The following is a 26,186-nucleotide window of genomic DNA, read 5'->3' on the forward strand; positions in this document are numbered from 1 at the left end:
ACACACACACACACACACACACACACACACACACACACACACACACATCTTTCAGGTATGCACTCAACAAAGCAAGACATCGTGATGTTGCCATCAGCCTGCCCCCTCCTCCCCCCGCCTCTGACCTGTCATCCACACGAAGCCAGAGGAAGCCTTTTCTAATCCCCACATCAGAGCGTGACATTCCTGGGATGAAAGCCGCTCTGTTCCACGCTCCCCCTCGGCTCTCAAGAGGACATCCACGCTCGCTTGTCAGCCAGCACACGACCCCCTGCGCCCCCAAACCCTGCTCCTTCCCTCCACTCAGCCTGGCCTCCCTGCATCACCCGCTCACCAGACTCACAGTGGGACCCACAGTGCCTCCTGCCTCCAGGCCTTCGGACAGGCTGTTCCCTCTGCAGGGAAGGCCCTCCCCGCTTATGCCAACCCTACCCCGGCTGGCGGGTGAACTGGATATTGTGCAGGGTGAACTCAAGTGCCGGCGCCCCTGAGAGCTTCCTCCCTGGGCTCCCGGCCCCATCCCCACAGGTGGGCATCACGGGCACCACAAGCGTGTACAGTGGCCGATGAGCTCCTGAGAGTGGGGGCCAGACCCGATTCGTCTCGGCTCCCAGCCCACACTCGGGGTTCATGATGGATCCACACACAAGCGCCCGCTCCAGAAGAGCCGTGGGGCAGAGGTCCAGACCCCTCCTCTGCGGGACTGGCAGGGCCCCCTCGCGACAGAAGCCCCCTCCCCATCTGCAGCCAGCAAGCATGCTGGATGACGGGTGTCATTACATGTGACTTCTCCCTGCGCTGGCTCTGCCTGCCCCAGCTCTCGGCCTTTGCTCACCGAGGCCGCAGAAGGGAGTGGGCTCACAGGAAGCCGCTTCCCGGGCTTGGCGATGGCACAGGAACAATATTGTATTCGTGGCGCGCTCACAGGATTCTTGCCAGTTTCCCGACTTCTATCCTTGCCCATGAGAAGTGTCTCTTGGGCACGCGTCCTGTTCCTCGCTCAACGCCAGCCCTAGGTACCTGCTCCTGCGCAGGAAGGCGGGAGTGAGGAGGGGGGAAAGGGACAAGGAGCATCTGGACCCCTCCCCCCGCAACTCCAGCCTGGACGAGGGTCACTGTCTTGGCTGAGCAGTGAGGACCAGGGGAGCAGAAGATAAACAAAGCTGTGCCCTTATCAGGAGGCTGGATCCAGGCAGGGAGGAAGCAGAGGGGAAGACAGGCATGGGGCTCGAGAAAGCCACGTTGCCACCTGGGCTCCAGGACCACCTGGGCCCAGCCCTTGTCCACGGGCCTCTCTGCAACAGGAGCCGGGCCTCGGGGAGGGAGACGGAGCGGGCTGAGGATGCTGAACTGGGCCACGGTTCTTAGCACAACACACCGTCCCTCCCTCCGTGCGGCTGTCCCTGGGATTCCTGCTGGGGCCACTGGCCATCCCCCTTTATAAGCTACTCTAGAGAGCAGTACAGGGGAGCTAGCTACTTCCAGCAGCCAGCCCTTCTGTGCAACGTCCGGACAGACCTGCGTCCCCCCGCCTCCCTCCTCCACCGCCTGGGCCCCCAGGCACACGTGGGCTTTGGGAGGGAGTCGGCAAGGAAATCTGTCTTTCCACGCACTGCTGGTGGCGGCGTGGCTGGGGAGGTGTTCTAGCAGCCTTATTTATAGCCAAGCACCCCGTCCGCACACTCTCCAGTACGTACGCCTGCCTGCCTGCCACTGGGGCTTTTCAATCCGTGGCTATATTTATCCCCTGAAGCCGTTGGGATAATGGCGAGGCCAGAAATAGCCTTGGAGACATTCACGTGAAGATGATGGGCAGGTCCCCAGCTCCCGGGCTGACCTCGCCCCCCACATCTGCCGCTTGGCAGTGGGCAACAGGGAACAGCTGGTCGGGCCGGCGAGGCAGCTGAAGCCAGAGGGGAACCACATAATCCCTCGCTCCCGGCCGGCCTCGGCCCTCTGCTGCGATGCAGCGGACAAGTCCAAAGCAACGCATCACAGCTGCCGGGCTGCAGGGAGACCAAAAGTGACGTGAGCTCCTGACGGACGTCAGCACGTTAATCAGCTCAGAGACAGAAGGGGGACTCAAAGGGAGCGGGCACGCAGGCTCTGTGGTGCCCGGACACACGCTCACAAAAAGCAGGTCACCCACACACCAAGGTCGCAGGGACACGCCCTCCCGTCCTCCCCTCCCCACCCCACCCCACCCCACCCCGCACCTGGACACACGGCTCACAGTGGAAGCGCGTGCACGGTCTCCCGCTTCCCCGGCCACTTCCCCCTCCTGGAAAGGAGGACCACTCGGAGACAACCTGGCTGATCGGGGAAGAAGCAGGCACCTTAGCGGAACCGGAGGGCTGCTGGTGCTCCTCAGCTTCAGCGTCCTGGAGGAAGGACTCGCCCTCTGGGACGGAGGACAGGCACTCATTGGAGCACCTGGCATATTAACAGAGGAAGGCCACAGAGTGAGGCTGCAGCAGACAGAAGGCAAAGGCACCAGCCGATGGCCTGATTTCATAGGAGAGGGGGCATTTTGGCTGGGCTTTGAAGGATGCATAGGCGTTTACCAGGACAGAAGGGGGAAGGGCACAGGGACCAGCACGAGCCAGTGGCTTTAGTGCTCACAGTGCACGGTGTGTCTGGGGAATGGCAGGAAGTCCCAGGAGCAGGAATGCAGGGTCGGGGTGGTGACATGGGGTCAGGCTAAGAAGGGTGCTGGACCCTATCACCGATCTCAGGAGCAGGGCCTTTGAGCACATGGGATTGAGGAGACTCACCGGCTCTATCTGTGGCCTGAGCGGGGTGTCCTCTGACAGGGACTCCGGGCTGGTCCCTGACACCTCCTCCCTGACTAGATCTTTAGCCCCTGGCCTGACTTTTGTCTCTGACCACCCTTCCCTCCTTCCCAGGAGCCCTGGCCCATTCTGGGCCTCCACAGCCCCAGGAGCACCTCCCCACAAGAAGGGAAAGAATCCCCATTTGTGGAGTGACCAGAGAGCCAGGTGCTCTCCTCGGAGCACCCTACACAGGACTGTTTAACTGCAGTCAGCGGACAAGGTAGACGTCACAACCTGTCCCTTCCACAGATGAAGACATGAAGTCTCCAGGCAGCTGAACCCCCTGCTCAAGACAATACTGCAGTTGGTGATGCAGTCGGACTTGAAATCCAAGGTTTGCCTCGACTCTGTGTTGGCTGGACTTGTATACAGCCTAACTCCCTCTTGCCCACCCAAAAAAACTTTTTAAAGAATGGACCCCATACCCTGTGGACTCCCTTCGGCAATCAGGGCAAACGACAGGCCTGGGTGCTCTCTGACTCAGCCTCGCTGTCTGGGCAGGTGCTGGGCTGGTGCTGCCAGGCTGGGGAGCTGCCACTCTGCAGGGGCTCCAGCCGGGGGAGGGAGCAAGCCCGTCTCTCTGCCTGGGGGCCGGGGGCTCCTGGGGAAGCTTCCGAGGATGCCTCCAAGCACGGGGCTGGTCCTCTGTGGGGCTCCTGGTGGGGATCTGGGCTCCTTCCTCGTGGCTGAATCACAGGGCAGGAGCCAGGGTGCAGAGAGGAGCAGGGTCCACCATCATGGGGTTGGGTCTTGCCTCCCAAGCACGGCAGCTTCTGAATTGTTCAGACCACTCCTAAATCTCGAGTCCTGACTCCAAGGACTCCCTGTGTGCCTGGGCTTCATGCCTCTTGGAGCTGGAGCTGCTCCAGGGCCCACCCTGCCCTACGCCAGCCCCTCTGGGTGAAGAAAGAGATTTGCAGGGTACAAGGCACTGACAGCTGACGGGAGCTTTCCCCAGGGGTGATCAGAAAAAAAAAGGGGGCACCCTGAATGCAAATTCCGTATCCTTCAAAACATCCCCAACAGAGCACCTACTGTGTGCCCAGCACCCACTGTGTGCCCAGCACCTACTGTGTGCCCAGCACCCACAGTCTAGGGAAAAATAATGATAACAGCTAACAGACAAAGCCCTTCCTGAGCGCTGTACAGAAGTCACTGGTCTACTTCCCATGGCAACATGCAGTAGGCCCTAATACTGTCCCCATCTTATAGATGGGGAAACTGAGTCTCGAGAGGTGAAGGGACCTGCCCCATCTCCCAGCCAGGATCTGAACCCAGTACTTTGGCTCTGGAGTCTGCATTAACCACCACACTACCCGACTCTCCATGTCTATCATTATTTAAAAAAAAAAAATGCACTGTAAAATAGGACAGCCACTTTGGAAAAGTCTAGCAGTTCCTCAAAATGTTAGAGAAAGACAAAGTTACCCTAGGACCCAGTGACTCCACTCCTAGGTACATACTCAGGAGGAATGAAACAGAAGTCCGCACAAAAACCTGTACATGAACGTTCACAGTGGGATTATTCATGATCACACACAAAAAAAGATTGTGGTGGGAAAAAAGCTAAATGTCCATCAATGGATGAGTGGATAAACAAAACCTATCCATACAATGGCTATTACTCGGCCAAAAGAACAGTGAGGTACGGACACCTGCCCCAACCTGCATGAGCCCTGCAATCATGATACAGCGTGAGAGAAGCCGGTCACTAAAGGCCACACCGTGTCTGATCCCATGACACGAAATGTCCAGAGCAGGCGAATCCACAGGGACAGAAACCACACCAACGGCTGCCAGGGGTGTGGGAAGGGAGTGACAGCGAAGGGGTACAGGTTTCTTTTCAGAGTGACAAAAACATTCTAAAATTTTCTGACGGTTGCATAAGTCTGGGAAGATATGAAATATCATTGAATTGTACATTTTAAATGGGTGAGTTGTATGCCATATAAATTACATCCCAGGCAAGTTGCTAAAAAATCACCACGCTAGGCAAAAGCAGAGGTGTATAAGCCCAGGGCGCTCGGGGAGACAGAGCAGGGGGAGTCCCAACTGCCTGTGGGAGGAGTAGGCTGGGCAGCTCTGGTCACCACCCAGTGGCATCCCGTCGGCTTGCCACTTCTCTAAGCCAGGCCTGTCCCCAGCTTCCTGTGTCAGACACAGGACTTAGGGGCCGGCACAGCACGGGCCATTCTTTGGTAGGAAGAGAGGACTCGGGCCGCCTCACCTGGGGCAAGTGCATTCTCAAACACCCCCCTTCAAACTCTGCCTCTGTAGCTCCAGAGTTCCCAATTCCAGAAGACTTTCCTGGCCTCAGAGACAGAAGGAACCACTCACTGGCAAGCCCCAAGGCCCACACAGATGTGGATCAGAGGGCTCTCCCAACGAGGGGCACAGCCACGGTCCCCAGGCAGCCACAACCCCTGGGATCCGTGGCCAACTCTGATTGCTTGTGTCAGGCAAGGGATGTTCATTTAATGAGCACCTACTAAGTGCCAGATGCCATGTGAGGTGCTCTACTCTGGGTTTCTCATTTGCTCTCTTTCCTCTGGTCAGTCTTTTCAAATCTAGGCCATCTCTGCAAGATGCTTTAGTGGTTGAAGAAAACCTGGCCCTGACCTCAGATGTCCCCTTGAGACAGGAGTGGAGCATGGGAAGGGCTGGCCCTGGGGCAACCCGTGATGTAAGAGCTGTCCCTCCTGCTGAGATGCCCTCTCCTCTCATCCTCACCCGCTTGGTTCCATTTTCATAAGCTTATTCACGGTAAAACACTGGGGAGTGAGCGCGCCGTGTTTCCCGAGTATTTGGAACGTGAAGGAGACCCAGAGGAGGCTCAGCTCCGCTAGAGGGAAGAGGGGAGGCAAGGCTCTCCTTCCAAGCCCCTTGAAGCACAACTAGGATTTATGTTTACCTCTGGCACACAGCACAGCTCAGGCATACAGAAGGTGCTTAATACATGTTAGTTAAATGATGGCCCAACCTCAGGCCGTGCCTCCCGTCTGGGAACCCACCTCCTAGAAAGCTGCTGGCTGAGAACAGGCCAACAAACCCCCTTTCTTCGGGGAGACGGAGCCCAGAGGGGAGGCGTGAATCCTGAACCCCAGCAGCTATGTGTGGGAACTGCACCGAACCCCACTTGTGCCAGATGAGGGTCTGCCTGTGAGAAGCACGGCAGGACTGCGGGGAGATCCCTGGCGTACCATGTCAGGCTGCGGCGCATGGTAGGGAAGGAGGGAACTCGGGAGCATGTGCCTGGGTTTCCTTGCTGTCCTCCCGTCTCCTCTGGCCTCCGAGGAAGACGCCAACCAAAGGACAGAAGCTGGCCGGACACCCAGCCCACGGGGCCTCGCGCCTCTCTTCAGCGTCCGGCCGGATCTCCCACCTCTGGGCACCGCGTTCTTGTTAGCCCTGCCCCACGGTCACCTAGGGTCCCAGGGCACTGACCAGAGCCCGGGGCAGTGAGAACCGTTTCTGCAGACGGCCCATTAATCAATCAGCGGAAGCAATTTCCAGGTTGTCATTCCTCACTGGTACATTCGTTGTGATGGGGACAGGGCAAGTGACAAGGCGGAAGGAAAATTCAAACTGAATCTCCCCCCTTTTGGCCTTAATAGATCCAGCTTCTCCAAAGGAGTTTCCCCACAGGTTAAGTGAAAAGGCTGACCTCCTGAGTCCTTCCAAGTCTGTGAGAGCCTGCTCTCTACAAGTCCACACAATAGGGATCACCTGGTTCCTCAGAGATCCTTTCAGGCTCTACCTTTAAGACATGCCTGGAGCCCACCTCCCTCACCACGTCCACCACCGCCAGGCTGGCCCAGAGTCCACTACCTCAGGCCCTGACAGCAGTCTCCCCGTTGGTCTCTCTGCTTCCTCCCTCCACCCCACCCAGTCCATTCTCAGCACCCTAGCCAGAAACCATCCTTCTAAAGCTCAGTGGGATCCTGGCTCTCCTTTGCTCGAACTCCTCAGTACCACCGCATCCTGCTCGGGGTCAGAGTCAAAGTCTCAACAAGACTTGCATGGCCCTGCGGGATGTGGGCTTTCATTACTTCTCCAACCCCTTTCTTGTGCTACCCGTCCCCTCCCTCCTTCCCTCCAGTTTCTAGGACATCCTGGACAAGCTCCTGCCACAGGGCCTTTGCACAGGCTGTCTCCCGCCTGGATGCTCCTCCTCGAGATAAGCGCCTGGCTCTCTCCTTTGCCTCCTTCAGGACTTTGCTTAACTGTCCCAACTTGAGAGGCCTTCTTATTATTTATTTAGCATTAATCCCCATCTGACAGTCTTTGTTTATTGTATGTCTACCCACATGTACGCCCAGGAGGGCCAGGATTTTAAATGTTGTATCATTCCTTTATACCCAGCTCCCAGAATAGTGGGTACTCTCTAAATATTGAATGAATACTCTGAATACAATATATTGAATGGATACATTTTGATCATCTGCAGGTTGGACCATGCTGCTAAAAGGAACAGTCTGGGGCCATAATAACCTCCAGCTTGAATGGCATCATCTCAGGAGTCCTTCTGAGAATCCCAAGCTCTGGACACTGTCTCCAGGAATCAAAGTGATTGCTCTAGGCAGGTTTGCAGCTCAGGAAGTGTGTGGAGGAACAAAGCAAGGAAATGACCCAGAGAACACTGACCGGAACTGGTCCCAGGAAGTCTGAGGGTCAGCTCATAAGCAAATGCTTCCAGGTGCCTCCTTGTCGGGCAAGATGAGGTAACAAACATGGCCTCAGTGAGGGCACTGGACACCATCCACAGGGAAGTACAAGAGACTCCAGCAGTGGGCTCATCCTCAGAACAGAGGGAAGGCCGAGATGGGGAAATGGGCAGCAGGATGCAGCCGGAAGGGGGGCTGCCAATGCCGAGGGCCTGTGGGCAGAGCTCCAGGGGACCCCCAGCCGGGACAGGGTGGATGAGATGGAGCCATTGCCCTCGCGCAGCCCCAAGGAGGCTGAGGCGGCTTCTTGCCCTGGCCCTGCCAATCCTGGAGTGCATGAGCGGGGCGCACTCAAGCCCGGCTCTCTGAGAGCCCTGGTACCCTGTGTGAACCACAACAGGTGACGGGAAGCAGGGACCAGAAACAAAGCCGGAGGAATGCACTGTGCCACCTGGGTGAGAATAAAGTACGCTCTCAGGAAGTGCAGCACCTAAATCAACAGGCAAAGCCAGGGACTGAGCACCAAGAGGCCCCTGAGATGCAGCAGAACAGAGAGGGGGGACAGCCAGAGGCCGGCAGGGCATTCTGCACGCGGGTGGCGGGGGGGCGCGGCCCAGGTCCTGGGCAGCGTGGGCTGTGTGTCAAAGCCCCGCATGAGAAAAAGAAACATGGCTGCGGGAAGTCGTGGGGGAAGAGGTGGGGGACTCAGATCCCGCCCAGCTCTCTCCCAGACACGGCAGGGGGACAGCAAAGGAACGCAGGAAGCGGGCAGCATCTTTGCTGTAGGACACGACGCAGTGTCCGAGAGTCCTGCCTCCTGACCGTGAGCTCCTGCCTCTCCGCGTTCATGGGCGCGGCCTCCCACTCCGGCTGCAGCCATCCAACATGCCGATCATCGCAGGCCTGAACCCCGAGCTGCTAACTCTCCCATCTGCCTGCAGGCAGGGTTAAGCTTCTATAGGTGAAGGAGAGAAGCCCGCACCCTGCCATGGGCCTCCAGACTGGGCCAAGGGGAGGCTGGGAGGCCAGCCTGCGCAGCGGGGACGGAAATGTGTCAGTGCCGCTGTGGGCTGAGGTCCTGTCAGAGGGATCGGGCTCTCTTCCTCCCCAGAAGGAGATAGTGACCTTGCTGAGGCCTCACAAAGACAATGGCAGGAAGCACCCCTCCCTGCGAGAGCTGGGAGAGTCAGGAAGGAAGTGATGACCCAGAGCCGGGGCCAGCAGACCCTCCCCACAGAGGGGGCCGTCAAATGCTAGACGCCCTGAGCCCCTGCTCGGAACAGGGGACATCTTCTCCACCTCCCCCCCCCCCCCGGATTGGGTGGGTGCCTGAAGGCGGATGCTCTCCCCGGCGGGGATCCCCTCTTTCAGGCAGACCCTCTCTGCAGACGGCCCTGCGTCCAGGCCGAGCAGATGCAGAACACAGCCAGACTGAGCTGAGGCACCCCAGCTGCCCCCTGCCCTGTGCCCACCCCACCCCCACCTCCTGGAAGGAAGGGCTCCTGTTCCTTTGGAGCAAGGAGCTCCTCTAAAAATAGACCCTGCTCCTTAAGCCCTTTCCGAGATGAGGAGGAGACTTCACATTCTCAGCCGCGGGGAAGGCCTGCCTCTCCCCAACCCTCCCAACGCATGCCAGCCGGGGCCCAGTGGTCCGGAGGCCTGTCATGGCCACAAACTCCCACGGGGAGCTCAGAGGCATGCAGGGGCAACCATGATCTTCCCCTCTGCCAACGCAGAGGTGAGACCGTGGGGCGGGTTTCTGGCAACACCGGGGTATAATGTCACGCGGGCGGGACTCCTGCCTCTTCTGTTCCCAGCTGCATGCCTGGAACCCCAACATGGCATCTGGTCTATCCTGGGGACACAGTAAATGTTCGCGGGATAAATGAGTAAAGCAGAGGAATTCCTGAGCACACCTGGGGCTAAGTGGGAGCCCCCAGATAAGATGGCCACAAGGCCACCATCTCTAAAACCCCGTAACTGGGGGATGCAGTTGTTCGGAAAGAAAAGAACTGCCTTCCCGTGGAAGGTGGAAAAGGAAACAGGAAGCAAAGTTCTGTTGTCAGAGCTCAGGCCTCCAGGGCAGAGGAGTGCTCACCAGGGCCCCAAGGCCAGGGCGACCTCCTGTGCCCTCCGCCACACCCACCCCAGCCGCTGAGGCTCGGGGACTCTCAGAGAGTGAATTAAAACAAGACAACAAAACAAAAATACAACAGAGCACTCTCTCTTCTTAGCACTTGGGAGGCCTTTTTACAGCAACTGAAAAGAATGAGCAATTACAGAGAAAACAGCCCGCGGTGCCAACATGGGAACACAGGAGTGAGGGGGGCGCTCTGCGGAGGCCTCGTCTGCTATGCCCTGTTCCCCAGAAAGGACGGGAGGCCCGGTGGCGGCAAGGGGCTTACCTGGAGCCCAAAGTAAGAAAGGGTGGAGGCTGGGCCCCATCCTTTGGGGAAGCCGGGGCCATATTTGGAAAACCACACCACGTGCTCTAGGGTCTAGACTTGGGGTCCAATCCCAAGCCCACCCCTGACTAGCTGTGTGACCTTGGGCCAGACACTTGCCACCTCTGAGCCTCAGCTTCCTTGTGTAAAAGGGGATCCTAATGGATCCTGTGTGCTTAGCAGAGTCAATGTGTTCACACTGTGTCTGGGTAGGAACACTAGTGTTACCCCCTGGCGTCTTCACCCCGAACATCCATCCTCCTTGTCTGCAAAGCTCAGACTGGCTGATTAGCGTCCAGGGAGAGGGGTGTGTGGGAGTTTAGAACAAGAAAAGGCAACACCACTTTCCCTGCTCTACCCCCCAAAGGCCTTGGCATGACAAGAGGGGGACAGGGCGAGGCCTGTGCCAGAGACTCGGGGACAGGAAATGGGATGAGATGGACTAGAAGCCCAAGGGGACCCAGGGCAGGAGAGAAAGAGCTAAGCACTGGGAGTCCCGCCTAGGCCACTGCCCACTCTCCGGAGGACCTCAGACATGCCATGCCCCCCCCCCCCCCCGGCCCCAACCGCTCAGTTTCTCATCCAGGGAAATGCTTACATGAAAACACACGCGCGTTTTTGTCCATGTCACTGACTACGGCTTGCGGGAAATGAGGCGAGGCAGTGCTCAAGACCCTGCCCACTGCCAAGGCTTAGGAACTCTGAAACTCCTGTCCTGCCCTGTTTACTGAGAGTGGGGAGCCCAGGCTGGGCCAGGGGCTCCAAGAGAAGAGAAGAGAGGTCCCTCAGGGCACTCTGTACAGCAGAGACTCACAAGGGCCATCCTAACGGGTTGTATCATATCTGGGATCTTAAAGAACCACGGAAAGAACATCAGTCCTACCTACTTAGTGAAGAGCAATCAATATTTGCAAGGAGGATCGATTAATACAATCTACCCCATTAATCAGATAAAGTCAGATGTTTAAGGAAGGGGAAACAGCAAGAGAGCCCCTGCACCCCCAAACTCCAAAGCTAGTGGGCGGTCCTTACCAGTGGGTCCGTGTGAGAAGGGTCCCTCGATGTCCTGCCACAGGAGGAGGGACGACTCACTAGGCACACGGAAGGGTGTTGGGGATGGTCCTGGTCCCCAGGACACACGTGTCAGCATCCTGCAGGGAGAAGCCGGTGGGGAAGGAGGTCAGACGCCGGCCGCTCTGGTCACTCAGGGCAACCCAGCTGGGAAATCGACAGGGCCCGGCCTCATCCTGGGCAACGCCAGAGACTAGAAACCTAGCTGTGCCGAGGGGAGAGGACAGGGGGTGCTGGGCTGAAGGAGTCTGCACTCAACAAACGGACCCGTCCAGGATGTGGTCCCAGAGGGATGATGCCCCCGATACTGCCCAGGGCTCCCTGTGCTTCAGAAGAGAACCAGGACCCACACCCCCAGCACACAGGCGCTTTCTCAGCACTGAAACCCAACTCGGCCTCAACGTTGAGATTTTTCACCTATCAACCTAGGGGACTGCGGGACCCCAGGGTGCAGAAGGAAGGCAAACAGAAGAGAAGGGGGGAACGGCAGCCTAGAGCTCTTGGCCACCAGCCAGGAGCATCCTGGTGCCCGGGGCGGGGTCGGGAGCAGCGTCACGGGGTGATGCAGACAACTCTCTCCTTCCCGTCAAGTCCCTGCAGTTGGGCGGTGTGTAACTGGAGACCCACCTCCGCCAGATATCCGGAGGCCAGAGATGAACACGCACAACATGATGGAAAAGGTGGAGAAATGGATTTCTGGGGAGTCCCGGGTGCAATCAGCTTCCAAAACATCAGAAAATTCACAGGCACTGCTAAAGCCGCCACCCAGCCCGGGGCTCCCACCATGGCCCACACCTGCAGCTCAACACATGCTTGTTTGTCTGACGTACTTGCCAGACCCCACACGGGGCCCAGGTAGCGGGTAGCAGCCGAGGAGGCTTTCCCCTGACCGTGACCAGAAGGCAGCCGCCCCCCCCCCCAACCTGCCACAACTGGAGGCTGTAGAAGTCATGGTTCTTTAGGAACCAATCTTCAGCTCCAGAGAGACCCCCGCCAAGAGCTGAGGCCAGGCCCCAGCGGCTCCAGGGACACCAGCCTAGGCCCGCATGTTCTGGACAGAGGCACAGGAAAAGTGAGGGGCATTCCGTGGAGGCTCGGGACAGCAGAAGTGATCAAGTGCCGAATGAGGGCACAGGCAGTAAGAGTTCAGAGGAGGGAGAGAATCTAACTGGGGACAGCACAGCAGTGGGAGGTGTGGCTGCGAGCAGGAGAGACCAGCTTTTCACACGCCCACCCTCCGCAGTGCAGGCCCACACTCCCGGAGGAGCCACGGCCAATTCTGCAAAGTCCTCTTCGGGCCGGGCCTGCAGGAGTTGAGGCTCCGTCTTGGCCGTTCACCTGCCCCTCCTGTCCACGGCCGCACCCCCATATACACGCTTGGACCCGCCACGCGCAAAATGTCTCAGGGGTCCCACAGGGGTCCCAGGTCCCCATCCCCCGGCTGGGCATGCAGGGGAGGGGGAGAAGGGGAGAGCTCCAGCTTCTCTCCTCTACGTTCCACCGAATTCCACAGCTCACTGCACGCACACATGCCCTGCCTCCCTGTGGTTTCTCCATTCTGTTTCTTCGCTTCCACCACAAAACCTCTAAACCCAGTGTGAGGTCAGTGTTAAGTCTCCCCCACCCCCCGCCCCATTTCAGAGGTAAGGAAACCCGTGGGGAGGGAAGGGGCTTTGCCATGGTAACACACCAGTCAGTGGTAAGCCGGATTCTGAAGTCCGGCCCCTCTCCACTCCACCGTGACGCCTCTGGTGGGTGAGAAGGTCAACTGTGACTCAACCCGGCAGAATGAGATCTGCGGGGGCTGCGAGAGAAAAACGCGCACTCCTTAGAGGTGCACCGTGGGGAAATCATTTTTCTGACAAAAAAAGCATTTAAAGTCCAAAAAGTGAACGCAGGATCTGCTTAAGGAGCGAGTCGGCTCCTCGGGGAACCTCTAGGGACCTAGGGAGGTGGGGGGGAGCACAAATCATCACTGGAATGAAATCGGAAGATATTGCCAGGTTAGGCAGGTTTCCTCCATGACTCCTCACACGAAAGGCAAAAAGTCCACCAGCCCATCCCTTAGGGAAGATGAGAAATCACAATAAAGCCGTTGCTGAGAGCTATTGCATGCACCTTCCACGCAACCTGTCGTTGCTGTGGTCTAGGGTGGGGGGGGGGGCGGAAACCAAATAAGACGTGGTGGTGTATTTGTTGCTGATGATCAGGAACAGAAAGAAAACATGTTACGCCTTTAAGTTTTTCTCCCCAGTTTTATTGAGATATAATTGACAAACCGGTGATATATTTAAAGTGAACGAGACGGGATGTTTGACACACCAGGGAGAGTTCCCACCATAGAGTTAATTAGCACATCCATCACCTCACAGAGCTACGCTTTTTTGGGAGGGTGGGGGGAGAACACTTAAGTTCTATCCTCTTAGCGAATTTCAATCATACAATACAGTATCATCAACCATACTCATCCTGTTACACGTTAGGTCCTCTCCTTGACGTTTCAAAAGCTAAGTCTTCACTACGCCTCCTGAATGATTTGGAAAATGGCCGGGGGGGGTGCGTGTGTGGAAAAAATACATAAATAAAACCCACCTTTTGGAGGAGTCAGAAGGGCTTTCCTGAAAATTTCTCAGATCCCTGACTGATTTCAGTCAGTGGACATGAATTAGTAAGTGAATCTGTTTCTCTATACAACTTCTATTAATAGGATATCGGTCTCTTCTCATCCCCACTAAATAAATGTCAAACAAACACTTAAAGAATACCAGTTTGATGGGGTGCCAAGCTACTAGCTTGCCCAGACGTCTGTATGTCTCAGGCATAAGTTCCAAATGAGTGGGTGGTATAACTGAAGTTAAACACCGTGGTTTCCATCCCCCGTTGACATGGAGACCGGGAGGCAGAAGAGCGTGCACAGACGGACAGATGCGGAGGGTGGGGGGTACCACGGGCCACCGCGCGGGCTGCTGGCCCAGGCCGAGCCGCCACAGCTCTTCCTTCCTTCCCGACGCACGGCTCCTTGTTATTGACATACAATCTGCAGGTCATACGTTCACCCTTCTAAAGTGTACAATTCAGCGCATTTGGCGCATTCACAAAGCTGTGCGGCCACTGCGCTCTCTAGTTCCAGAACACTTCTTTCGACCCCGAAGAGAGACCCATACCTTTTACCGCACACTCCCGGTCCCCCGCTCCCTCAGACCCTGGACAACGCCAACCTGCTTCTGTCTCTACGGATTTGCCTGTTCTGGGCGTTCCATACAAGTGGGCGCATAACACATGGCCTTCTGTGTCTCGGAGCATCGTGCTTTCCAGGGTCATCCGTGCTGTAGCAGGGGTCAGCGCTTCCTTCCTTCTTATGGCCGAGTCATGGTCCACTGGAAGAACACCCCACATTCTGTTTATCCATCCACTGGAGTTGCTTCCACCGTGGGGCTATTGTGAACAGAGCTGCTATGAGCACCCACAGACAAGCTTTTGTGTGCAGGTGTGTTTAATTCTTTGGGATCTATACCTAGGGGTTCCTAATGTATTCATAAAATAACTTAAAACAAGCAATACGTCTGTATTTTTGAAAAGATAAAAAAGGTGCAAGGTGAGCGTGACTTTCAGTTTTGTCCCAGCTCCTCTCCTCAAGAGGCCAAGAGGCCAACACCAATTCTGGGTTGATTCTCCCAGTGGCAGCCCACACACACACACACACACACACACACACACACACACACACGAGAAACCCGGCAACCAGGGAGGCTGGAGTCAGCCTCAGATGCTTTGGAAAGAGCAGCCCAGGGTCCAGTGTGCGTCCCATCTGAAGCCGCTGAGCAGAAAAGAGGTGAGGCGGCTGGGTGGCTGAGGGGAGGCCTGGGGGTGGCAGGCTCTGCCATCTCTCAGCTCTGTGGCCTCGAGCAACTTAACCTGTGTGCTTAACCTCCCTGGGACTCAGCTTCCTTCTCCGTAAAAGAGTGCTGACATGGGTACCCACGTAACAGAAGTGCTGTCAAGAGCCGAGGAGCTACGGAGCGCAAGCGCTAGGCACCATGCCCGGCCCACGGTAAGTGCTCAGTGTTTGCTGCGCTGTGGTTCGACTGCTGCTCATCCCTCTGACCTGGTCCTCAGTTTCCCCATCTGGAAGATGGAGGCAGGCACCTCCCACGCACAGTTACAGTGTGGAACACACAAGACCCCTGGGCCCAGCATGCTACCATTTCTGAGTGGCTGGCACTCAGGAAAGTCAGACCAGCTACACTGCGTCCCCGCACCCCGGCGTCAGGCTCCAGGCCCCTCCCCAAGGAGATGCCAGATCTCCCTGCTCCACGCCTGCAGCTCTGACTTCTCCCAGCTGAGCTCCCCACACGCACCCTCCCACATGCACAAAGGAGGAGCCTGCATCTTGGACCCCACACCTTGGACAGGTCGCTGGATTTCTTATTTCTTGTCCCTTCCCCCCCAACACCCTCCTTCCGGATCCTTCTCTCTGCTTTCTCGACAGACACTGTACTCTGGAGCTGAGCTTCCTTCTCTGAATCCCAGACTGTGGAGGCAGCAGGGAAACCCTCAAGGACCTTCAAAGTTGAGAGCCCTCAAGTGAGGAAGGAAGCATTAGCAGGGCCATCAGAAAGCTGTTAGGAGCAATTTTCCTCCCAGCTGGCAAAAGGCAAAGCAGAGGCCGAGGAAGAAACCGGGACCTGGGAAGGCAGACCAGGGAAGAGAAACTGAACAATGCTTCCTTGGGCGTGCAAAAGTTCACGGGGGAGAAAACCACCGCGTGCACGCGCGTACACGCGCGCGCGCACACACACACACACACACACACACCAAAAAGGAGAAATTCTTAGCCCGCAGCAGTTGGTAGCATTATGTAAAATTCCAAGCCCACAAAAATATCATTTGGATGATAAAAAGTTAAATTTAGCTAAGTACAGAGTGACTAATACTATGAGGGACAGGCAGCACCCCCAGTTGCCTGGAGCTGATACAGCTGGCTTTTAGAAACTTCTGACAAGTAAGCAGGGCCTGGTGCAGCACAGAATAACAGATTATATAACAGGAGGAACAGCCACAAGTGATACAAGACAGACCGTGAGCGTCGCAGGCTCCCAGGAGGGACGGGACCGGCCCCGCTCTGGCTTGAGCTTCTCCAGCAGAACCTCGCCTCTGGACGCCCAGGCCACAGGCATCTGGGCGTCCAGAGGCATCCGAGAGGGGAGTCAGGCGTTGGAGGGTGTGTGCGAGCGGGCCCACCGGCCTCTCTGCAAAGATCTTTTCCCAGAGTGGTGGTGGCGGGCAAGGTTACCGTGGCGGACCCAATGAGCCGCGGCCTCGCGCAGTCCCGGCCCTCAGAATCCAGTCTGGCCCCAAGCCCCGTTCTAACCAACGGAACGGGCTGGAAGTAGCCCTGGGCCAGCTTCGGGCCCCAGCCTTGAGGAAGGCCTGGCCAAGAACTGAAGGCAGAGAGACTCAAACAGATATTTGCACACCTCTGTTCATGGCAGCAACTGTTCATGAAAAGGAAAAGGTGGACACAACTCAAATGTTCATCCGCAGATGAATGGATAAACAAAATGTGGTCCGTCCACACAGTGGAGTATTGCTCATTCTTAAAAAGGAAGACCGTTGAGGATGAGCCCGGAGGACACAAGCCAGTCACAAGTGAACAAACACCGCGTGGTTCCACCCACCTGAGGTACCCCGAGGAGTCTCGTTCACAGGGACAGAAAGTAGAAGGGTAGGTGCCAGGGGCTGGGGAGGGAGGGAAAGTTGTTGTGCAACAGGGACAGAGCCTCAGCCTTGCAAGACCAAAGAGTTCTGGAGGTGGGAGGGTGGTGAAGGCTGCACAACAGAGTGAATACACCTAATGCCACTGAACCGGACACTTGAAAATGGCTAACATGGTAAGTTTTATGTTATATGTATTTTACTACAATAAAAAATTAGATTAAAAAAAGGAGGCGGAGGAGGAGGCCTGCATGCTTCTGTGTTTGTGTGCTGGGGGGGAAGCAGCCACCATGGAGGAAGCCCAACTCTCTGGAGATCCCTGAGCTGTGAGAAGCCCAAGCCAGGCCCGGGGGAGAGGGGATGAAGAGGGGAACCACCGTCCCAGCCAAGAGCTCCAGCTGACAGAGCCCAGTGCCAGCCCCGACCTACAAACCATGGGAGTGGGGCCATCTTGGAAATGGATCTTCCACCCCCAGGCAAGCTGTCCCAGCTGACACCAGTGGAGCAGAGATGAGCTGTCCCCACCAAGCCCTGCCCAAATTGCCACGGTGTGAGCAAATAAAATGGTTGATGTTTTAAGCCACTAAGTTGGAGAGCACTCTTGCAGTGATGGATGACTGACACAGCAGTCAGGATCTCTAATGGCTTCGGGGGAAATGTCTGTTCCTAATGTGAGACCGATGCAGGTCTTTCACGTGCTCACAGGTGAGTCACAAAGACAAGGCCTGAATAAGTCCCAGGAGGAGACTCCTTTTCTACTCCCCAAATCCCAACAGACCACGCGCTGAAATCCAGCAGCTGCTGTGCAGGCCGTGGGTCTCTCCAACCATTCGTCGCAGCAGCCAGGCCTTCCGCTGACTGACTCGACCGTCCTGTCAGGGCAGGGATGTGTACGCTATGCACGCAGATGCTCCCTGTGTGTGTGTTGGGGGGGGGGCGGGGGATGACCCCAGCGATGGGGCTGAGACCAGAGTTCTCACTGGGCTGGCTCTGGTTGGGTCAGTTCCCTCCTCTGGGATCCATGTCTCCATGCGTCCAGTGAGGAGGCTGACCACCAAGGGGCCTCTCCATTCAGCCCCAACATTCCACAACCTTCTAGTTTTGGCAGAAGGGAGTGCGGGAACGTAATCCAGAACACCGAACACAGGCCAGATGACCGGCACCAGGATTTACAAGGCGGGCACACACACTCCTCCAGCTCTGCTTCCTGAGAACCCCGCTCTCGTCTCTGTGCCTGTCACAGACCATTCCTTCCACAGTGTTTCCTGTGCCAGTCTGGCGCGGTCCAGTTTCCTCTTCCTAAGTGACATCCGTAGCCCCCCAATTCAAGGTGGGACTGGGAGAGTAGTTCTGTGAGTAGGGGAACGTACACCCCTTCCAAGCCTGGCCCCTTCAAATGCCCACGTGACCCTCAACGCCCTCTGTCTTCACTCACCAGCCAGCTGACTGCCCAGGTCCAGGGGAGGACCCCAAGGGAACCCCAGGGGGTGGCAGAAACACCACAGGAAAGGATGCTGGGTCCCCAAATCACTGCATGGAGGCCACCCCCAGAGCATCCAAGTCAACTGCAAGAGCGAGAACAAGCCTTTACTGGGATAAGCCGCTGAGACTATAATAATTGTTTGTTATAGCACCAGCGTTACTTACCCTAACTAACATGTTCACCAAACCATTACTACACGTCAAACACGTGAAGGATACAGAGCAGAATCAGGCCAAGGCCTGATCTCGACCCTCTTGGCATCACCAACCAAGTTAGCAGTTCAGGGAGATCAGACATCGACTGGTTCTGCACCCAGCAAGCACACGCTAAGCCCACGATGAGAGCTTCTTCACAGATCCAAGCCCCACTCATACTACCTGCTTCCCAAAACCTCACAAGCTAGGTTCGCATCCCCCAAACACAAACGAATAAAGAAAGAAAGAAATCAAAAAAGGAGAAAAACCTAAGACTCCTGAGGACAATCTATAAGCAAATGAGTAAAAATTTTAGCTGTGTGCTTCCTGGTAGGCAGAGCAAAGAGGGAAATCTGCTGGGCCACAGAGCTCTTGCCAACAGTGAAAAACATCCTGGTTCATGCTGACAAGCAAACTTTTCCCTGCTAAGAGCTCTAAGGGAATGTTCCCCAGGGTCTCCACGTGAAGGATTCGGTGCTTGGGCAGGAGGCAGCAAGAGGCGGCCAAGCTTGCCCTGAAAGCTGTCCCCTCCGCCGGTGGCCCAACTGCTCTTGACTGCGGCGAGCTCCTGAGTAATTCCTCCTCCTTGTTAATGTCAACACGGCAGCACGTGACGATGACGGAAAATAGTTACATACCTACCACCTATGGGGTGTTTAGACCATCTGGCTACTCGATGCAGTATCTATTGTCAGACACACGCCTGTCCACAAACTTTACACCTTGGACTGATGGAGGCTGGGCTGATGGAGGCCCGGCCCCAGCTCGCTCCCAACCACGGGGACCCGAGAGAGGGGTCTGCAGCCTGAGTCTCAGCCGGCCTGTGCCCCGTTGGCCTCCGCCCCTGCGGGCCGAGAGCAGAGCCCTAAAACTCCCACCTTCTGCTCTGTCTGGGCTGAGCACCGATAATAACAGTCTCACTTCCATTTATCAAGGACCCCCCCAGGCCTCGAGTGCTCCAAACAAGACTTCACTCGGCAAGACAGCTCGACTCTGCAGCCACCTGGGGGATTTCTGAAGCAATCCCGTGGGGCTGCTGTGGATTCTCAGGCAAATCCGGTGCCATTCGCTTGTGTTTGAAGCTGCTTCTACTGAAGCTTTGTCACGCTCGGGGGTGGGGGCAGGGACAAGGATGTGGTATCGTGGCTCCAGGAGGACAGAGAATGGCAGCCTTCACCTTGCCCACGTGAGAACTTCTTCCTTCTGTCCCATGTGGCTCTGCTGAATTGTGATACCAAGCTGAATTTCTGGGTTGACATTAAATGTTTTCCTTTTTTAAGGAATTCGGGGTGTTGGGTGGGCTGTTTCATTATTATTTTCTTAATTTTAGTAAAAGCAAAAAAGTTCCATTCGGAGCCTGTTCAAAAGTAGTGATTTTCTTAATGGGAAGCGTACGCTCGCCACCCACATGAGGAGCTATGTCAGCTCAGCAATCACAGTGGCCTGTGAATTCGGTAGGTCGTGTCACCTTCTTGACGAACGTGAGTCAAATGGAAACTCGTCACAGGTGCCTGGGTGGCCTCCCGTGGTGGTGTCAGGCTCTGACAAAGGCTTTCAGATGGGTGCACTGTAGGGAAGGTAGGGCTATGTTTCCATCAACCATGAACCCACAGCGTTCGGGGCTCTTTCACAAGCAACACCCTCTAAGACATAAAACGCCCCAGCCAGGGTGTTCAGGGACCAGGTAGCACACGGTTTGAGCTCCGGCCACCTCGCCTCCTGGAGTCGGAGTTTGAGCCGTGTGCAGCGCGGGGTGAGACAGTGTGGCTGGGAGCGATCACGAGCGGGTCGCCCAGTCCCAGGGTGGCCAGGACACGCTGGTCCACATCAGGGGGCTCTCCATGGCCTCGGAACCAACCCGGGGTCCTGCTCTTTCCTGGGACACGTGCTTCGCTCTCTGCAAGTAGGGGGAGGACCAGAGACCCACGCATGGACAGAGGACCCTGAAAAAAGTCATAACCCACAGCCAGACACAGCACAAGGCCCTTTCTCCACCAAAGTAGCGTTGCCTGAGTGAGAGTCAGCTCGTGCACATGCCCTCTAAAAGCAGAGGCTCCACTGGTCACATGCCCAGCACCTCAAGGAGGCTGGTGACAGCGCAAAAGGCCAGGCGACATCTCTGGGACCCTCTTCCGTGCTGGTCAGATCCCTGGAGCCCCAGCATCTACTCTGAGCCTCCAAGCAGTCTCAGACAGACGTCTGCTCTACTCCCCAGCTTCTAGGTGGGACGAGGCAAATGCTCTTCTTTGCAAACGTTATCTGAGCCACTGGGGACACAGGAATCTGGTGACAAAGATCACACCCAGTCACTGCTTGTGGAGGCTCACTCATAGGAGGCTCAGGAAACACCCAGCAGCGGGCCAGGGGCAAGCTTCTTGTCTCATTTCCGAGATAGCACCTCAGGATGGGGAAGGCCAGCCTCAGGCCCTCATGTCAGAAACGGGATCTTTTCGGGGACCACGGAGCCCCTACAGGCCCAGCCGAGCTCCTTCCCCAGGGAGGTCTCTGTCTCCCGCCCTCAACATCTCCCGAGTGGCTCTCACATCCGGGTAGGTGGTCAGCACCAGGCACCACCAAACTCTTGCCACTTCAAGGTGACATGAGAACATACTTAACAGAGCAAGCTGTTCAAAAAGCTCCATATACATTCTCTTGGCATTCTTAGATTAGATCTTTCCTATTTTTTAGTGTCCTCTGCTCACAAGAGGATGGCTACAGGGAACGGATGCTGTTCTGTGTATGTGGTTAATTACACAGGACACAAAATTTACCATCTTAAGCATTTGTACAACCATCACCACCATCCCTCTCCAGAAATGTTCCATCCTCCCAAACAGCAATTCTGTACCCCTTAAAACATACTTCCCATTGTCCCTCTTCCAGCCCCTGGTAACGTCTGTGAGTCATATAGCTCTTTAAAGGTAATGTCCTGGGGCGCCTGGGTGGCTCAGTCGGTGAAGCATCTGCCTTTGGCTCAGGTCATGATCCCAGGGTCCTGGAATCAAGCCCCACATCGGGCTCCCTGCTCAGTAGGGAGCCTGCTTCTCTCTCTCCCTCTGCTGCCTCCCCTGCTTGTGCTCTCTCTCTCTCTAATAAATAAATAAATAAAATCTTTAAAAAAATAATAATATTCTTACCTTAGCAAAATTATTTTGTAATTTTACAGGTCCTGTTGTAATTTTAAAGCATCTGGTGCTTCTCGGATCCTTGGTGATGGACCAGTTGACAGAGGAGGGGCAACCCCCACCAGGAAGGCACCATCCCAGCCACCATCTGCTAGGAGGAATCAAGGGCCCCCTCCCGTGCCGTGTGCAAGTGGGCACCTAATGGGAACCGGCGTCCTTAACCAGCTGGGCCAGGAACTCCGCTAGAGCTGCCCTTTGCGGTAGAAAAGGCTCTCACATGGTTTTCTCCAGATTCTCATTTTACTTAAAAGCTCTTCCTTGCCTGGGGTTTTGAGGTTAAAAACCACTGCCTCGCACTCACACATTGTAAGTGGGAGTGTAAATTGGCACTACCTTTATGGAGAGCACTTTAGCAACAGCTATGGAAAATAAAAGGAAAACACCCCTCCACCTAGCAGTTCTACTTCTGGGAATTTAGTCCACAGGTATGAGAGGAAATGTGCATGAAAACCTCCAGACCAGGACGGAGACTCCCTGCGGCACTTTTTGCTTTCAGGCTTCTGCCATTACAATCCAAAACGCTGTGAAAAAGATTTAACTAATGATGATACATCCATCAACCGAACATGAAGCCCAGCATTAAAAAAGCCCGGGCAATCTAAGTGAACCAACAGAGGGCCACCGCCAGGATGTACCAATTGTTAAGTCAAAATAGCAGGAGCACAATGGTAGGCAGCCATTTGTGAGGTGTTTTTTTTTTTTCCCCTAAGTAATACATATTCATATATGCAGAGAATCTTCCTGAGAGAGTACACACATGCACAAAACTTAGTGATGGTAGTCGCCTCTGGGGAGAAAAAGAGGGAAACCACAGACAAGAGTACAAACAAGTCAGCTTGGTACCAAGTGTAGGTCTTTACGTAACCAAACAATACTTTTCATATCAAGTATGGCCTTTATCCTCTATTTTATTTTAACTAATCGTTACACCCAGCATGGGGCTCGAACTCACAACCTTGAGACTGAATCACCTGCTCCGCCAATTGAGCCTGCCAGGCGCCCCATCCTCTATTTTATTATTTTATCATAACCGATGAGTTTCAAGTTCCATAAATCAAAGAACATATCTAATTTATTTTTAAAACCCGGCTAATGCCTGGCATAACATGTACAATTTTATGTGTGCGTTTTGTAATTTTTTTTAATAAATGAGAGAATAAGTGGATGATTAAGTGAATGAATAGTGAAAAAAGCATTTGAAAAATTATAAATGTTCTCTGAAGACTAGAAAGCTGTGAGTCTTGAGTTGTTAGGGAAGGAAGAGTAGAGTGGAAATAGGCACTGGTTGATAATTGATTATCTTGGTAGAAAAAGCAGACTCATTCAAGGAAGAATCACACCACGGAGAGTATGGGTCAGTCGCTGTTAGAAGTTTACTGGACAAGAAGGCACCCGGCTGGCTCAGTCGGAAGAGTGTACGACTCTTGATCCCGGGGTTGTGAGTTCAAGCCGACACTGGGTGTAGAGGTGACTTAAATAAATTAATTTTTTTTTAAAGGGAAGTTTATTGAATGAGAGTTTTTAAAATTTAAATTTCAGTTAACTATATTTTTTAAAAAGCCAACATTTAACGTTTCTTTTCATACAGAAGAATGCAAAGAAAGTAACGAGTGCTCCAAATGATTTTAAAATATTTTTTAAGACCCTATTCCAGTCCACCTTTTAATTGCATGAACCATATATTCCTAAAGAATCAGAAAGTAGGTAACAAAGTCATCACTTTTCCAGTGAGGCAATAATACTTCCTAAAAAGCTCCCCAGGGATTGGTGCGAACCCAGCTTGGGAACTCTTGCCCTATGATCGTCCACGACCCCATCTGCCAGCAGCCAGCAACCTTGACCCTTTAGAAGTGGGCTGACCAGCAGAGCAAGGTCACCAGGCTGCCCGGAAAAAGCTGTCACAAAGCCCAAGAACTTCAGTTACACTGGCCCCCGCCGGGGGGGTGGGGTGGGGAGGGTTGTACCATGACCGTGGCTAAATTAAGGCAAAACATTAACAGCAGCAAAACTGCGCCGAGGAGAGAAAAGGAAAAGAGAGAGGAAAAAGGGAAGGCTACCTGACAAGGAATTAGGGGGAGCCCGTGGGCTCAGCCCGAGGGCCGTCTGGCAGTCACGCCCCATCCCATCCCTCTGAGCACAGCCCTGCTGCCATGGCCAAGCTCCATCTGCATCCTCGTGGGGCCGGCCTGCTGAGTGATCAGAAATCCCTAAGAGACTGAATTATACCTACTGTCCACCGTTTACCAAAGAGAGGCAAGAAGTGCCTTCGAGAAAGAGCAGGAGCATTACTGGGGCCATGGGAAGACCTCCTCGGCCCCGAAGCTTCTGAGGCGACCTCAGCCGAATGACCACGTGTGGCCTCATCTTCGTTCCGGCTTCTACCAGGGCTTCCGATACCTGGACTCTCCTCAGCAGCCACTCTGGGGATGCCCGGGCAGGGACGTGCGACAGGGTGACCGGGAGACCCTGAGGGCCCATCTCGGAGAACAACATACTGAGGTCCTCTCTCCACACGTTGTGTCCCCAGTCCGGGATTGGCGCTGAGCTCAAGACATTCTCAGACTCCTCAGAAGAAGTGTGTGAGGACGGCGCTGTGGGCCCTCTATCACAGATGAGGAACTTCTGCTTCAAGGAGCTCAGCCTAAACCCCACAGACACAAAATGGGACCACCAGACTCGGGGTGCCGGGCTCCTGACTCCCGGGCCACACCTGCATAATCCCAACACTGGACGGGAAGCTCAGCCCCACGGAACAGCCTCCACCTGACCCTGGGAAGGCTCTGGAATGCTCTGCATTGCATCACTGTCCCTACATTTCCCTGGGATTCTGGGCTTCAGGACCTCAGGGAGGCAAAGCAGGTGCAGGAGCTGCCCAAGACCTCCTGGCTATTACTCTTATTTCTCACCAGGAAAGAAGGCCACCAGCTTGTGGACACCCAAGCCCTATGCCAAAGATGCTTCTTCCCATCGAGCTACCTGCCTGTGACCTCTGACACCTAGGAGAGTGATGGCGGCTGCGTACCTATGTTGGGGCTTGGCCACCACACTGTCTCACTACTTCTAATTACTTTTCAGTGTGTCCACTTTGAAAACCTAAGAGGAACACTGTATCCATTTCAAAACATTAATTCTGCAAGCTCCTTTCCAGGAGTTCCGCACTTCCTTTTCCCAGCCCGCTGGCCTGGCTTCAATCTACAGCGATGTTTAATATTGATGGCAGGGGGTAAGTGTGTCTCAAAGGGATGCCTCTCCCAGCAGGAGTTTTTAGACACTGTCGTGACACAATCTGCAGAAGCATTCTGGGCCCCTCAAACATCCTTTGCAAGACGCTGCTGCAGTGTTTCGTTATGAGGAGGAGGTCCCTACCGATTGGAGACGTTCTCTGCCACACTGCAAACTTGTGTCCATCCCTCAGTCTCGAGGTTATTAAGAGTAATGGATTTGAACTTTATCAAATGCTCTTCTGGAATCTACTGAGAGTATCTAAGTGGGTTTTTCCCTCTTTTTGCTTCTAGTACATCTGCTCATAAATAATCATCTGCTTACGTTTTTGAGACTGGTCCACAACCCAGTATAATACGCATACACACACACACACACACACACACACACAACTGCACACCATCTGAACAGCAGGCTGGTATTTGTGATTTCATGGGTCACACACAGGGCACAGTGAGGACTAGAGGAACCATACACAAATCAGGTGAATCATAAAGGGCTTCCTACAGGAGGTGGCAGAGAAGACCCAGGAACATCTGGATTTGAGTCCTGCCTCATGTGGAGCCCAAAGGCATGCTTTCCTAGCCCATAATTTTCTCCGCAGTAAAAGAGAAGTAATCATAGAGCCAAGGAGCCCTTCAGAGGCACCCAGCTCAGCCTCCTACAACTGCAGATGGAGAGAGGTTCAAAGAGGAGAGCTGATTTGCCCAAGGCCACAGCCCCCCCACCCCAGTCTTTCTTGGCTCCAAGGGGAGGGGACAGAAACAAAGAGAGCTTTGAGATCTCGGGCAGAAAGGAAGCAGAGAACCCCGGGTGTGTATGACTTTCCCTGTAATAAACGTTCTTGTTGGCACCTGGGAAGGGGCCTAAGTCAGGAGGCGGCCAGCGTGCTCGACTCAGGGTGAGGAGGGCAGTGGTCGGAGGGCCTGCCGGGGAGAAGGGGGTGACCCTGGGGCCTCCCTCTCACACATCCAGGTCAATAGGGATGTCCCTACCTTGTGTACCAACACACCTGAGCAGACACACATGAGTGGCTTTTCACTGAGGTCATTCACTCACTCATTCATTCAACCAGTATGGAGACTGCACTGGGTTGAAGGGTGTGCCCCCCAAACTCATGTCCTTCTTGGAACCTCAAAATGTGACCTTATTTAGAAATAGGATCTTTACAGATAACTTAGTTAAGGTGAGGTCACACTGGACTAGGGGGGGCCCTGATCCAGTATGACTGGTGTCCTCACAAGAAGAGACCCGGACACACACACACACACACACACACACACACACACACACACACACACGGAGGACAACCACACAGAGACAGAGGTGGAGAGAGGAGGCGTGAGTCTGTGAGTCCAGCTACACCAAGGATGG

General features: G+C 54.9%; 1 protein-coding gene across 5 annotated transcripts in view; it reads right to left on the reverse strand.

The window, feature by feature from the left end:
• Window positions 1-21,787, reverse strand: part of PITPNM2 (phosphatidylinositol transfer protein membrane associated 2) — a 111,507-nt gene extending 89,720 nt beyond the window's left edge. Inside the window, exons 1-2 of one of the 5 annotated variants that reach the window (XM_073881250.1) lie at window positions 21,543-21,787; window positions 10,975-11,093 (exon numbers count right to left, since the gene is read on the reverse strand). The gene's annotated coding sequence lies outside the window, so the exon portion shown is untranslated. The remainder of the gene's footprint in view (window positions 1-10,974; window positions 11,094-21,542) is intronic. The other 4 variants (XM_025889794.2, XM_025889796.2, XM_025889797.2 and 1 more) reach the window with 4 other exon arrangements.
• Window positions 21,788-26,186: the final 4,399 nt, after the last annotated feature.

The sequence above is a fragment of the Callorhinus ursinus genome, unplaced genomic scaffold (genome assembly GCF_003265705.2).
Source record: "Callorhinus ursinus isolate GAN/ISIS: 27379988/994484 unplaced genomic scaffold, GSC_fseal_2.0 scaffold41, whole genome shotgun sequence".
Lineage (NCBI taxonomy): Eukaryota > Metazoa > Chordata > Mammalia > Carnivora > Otariidae > Callorhinus > Callorhinus ursinus.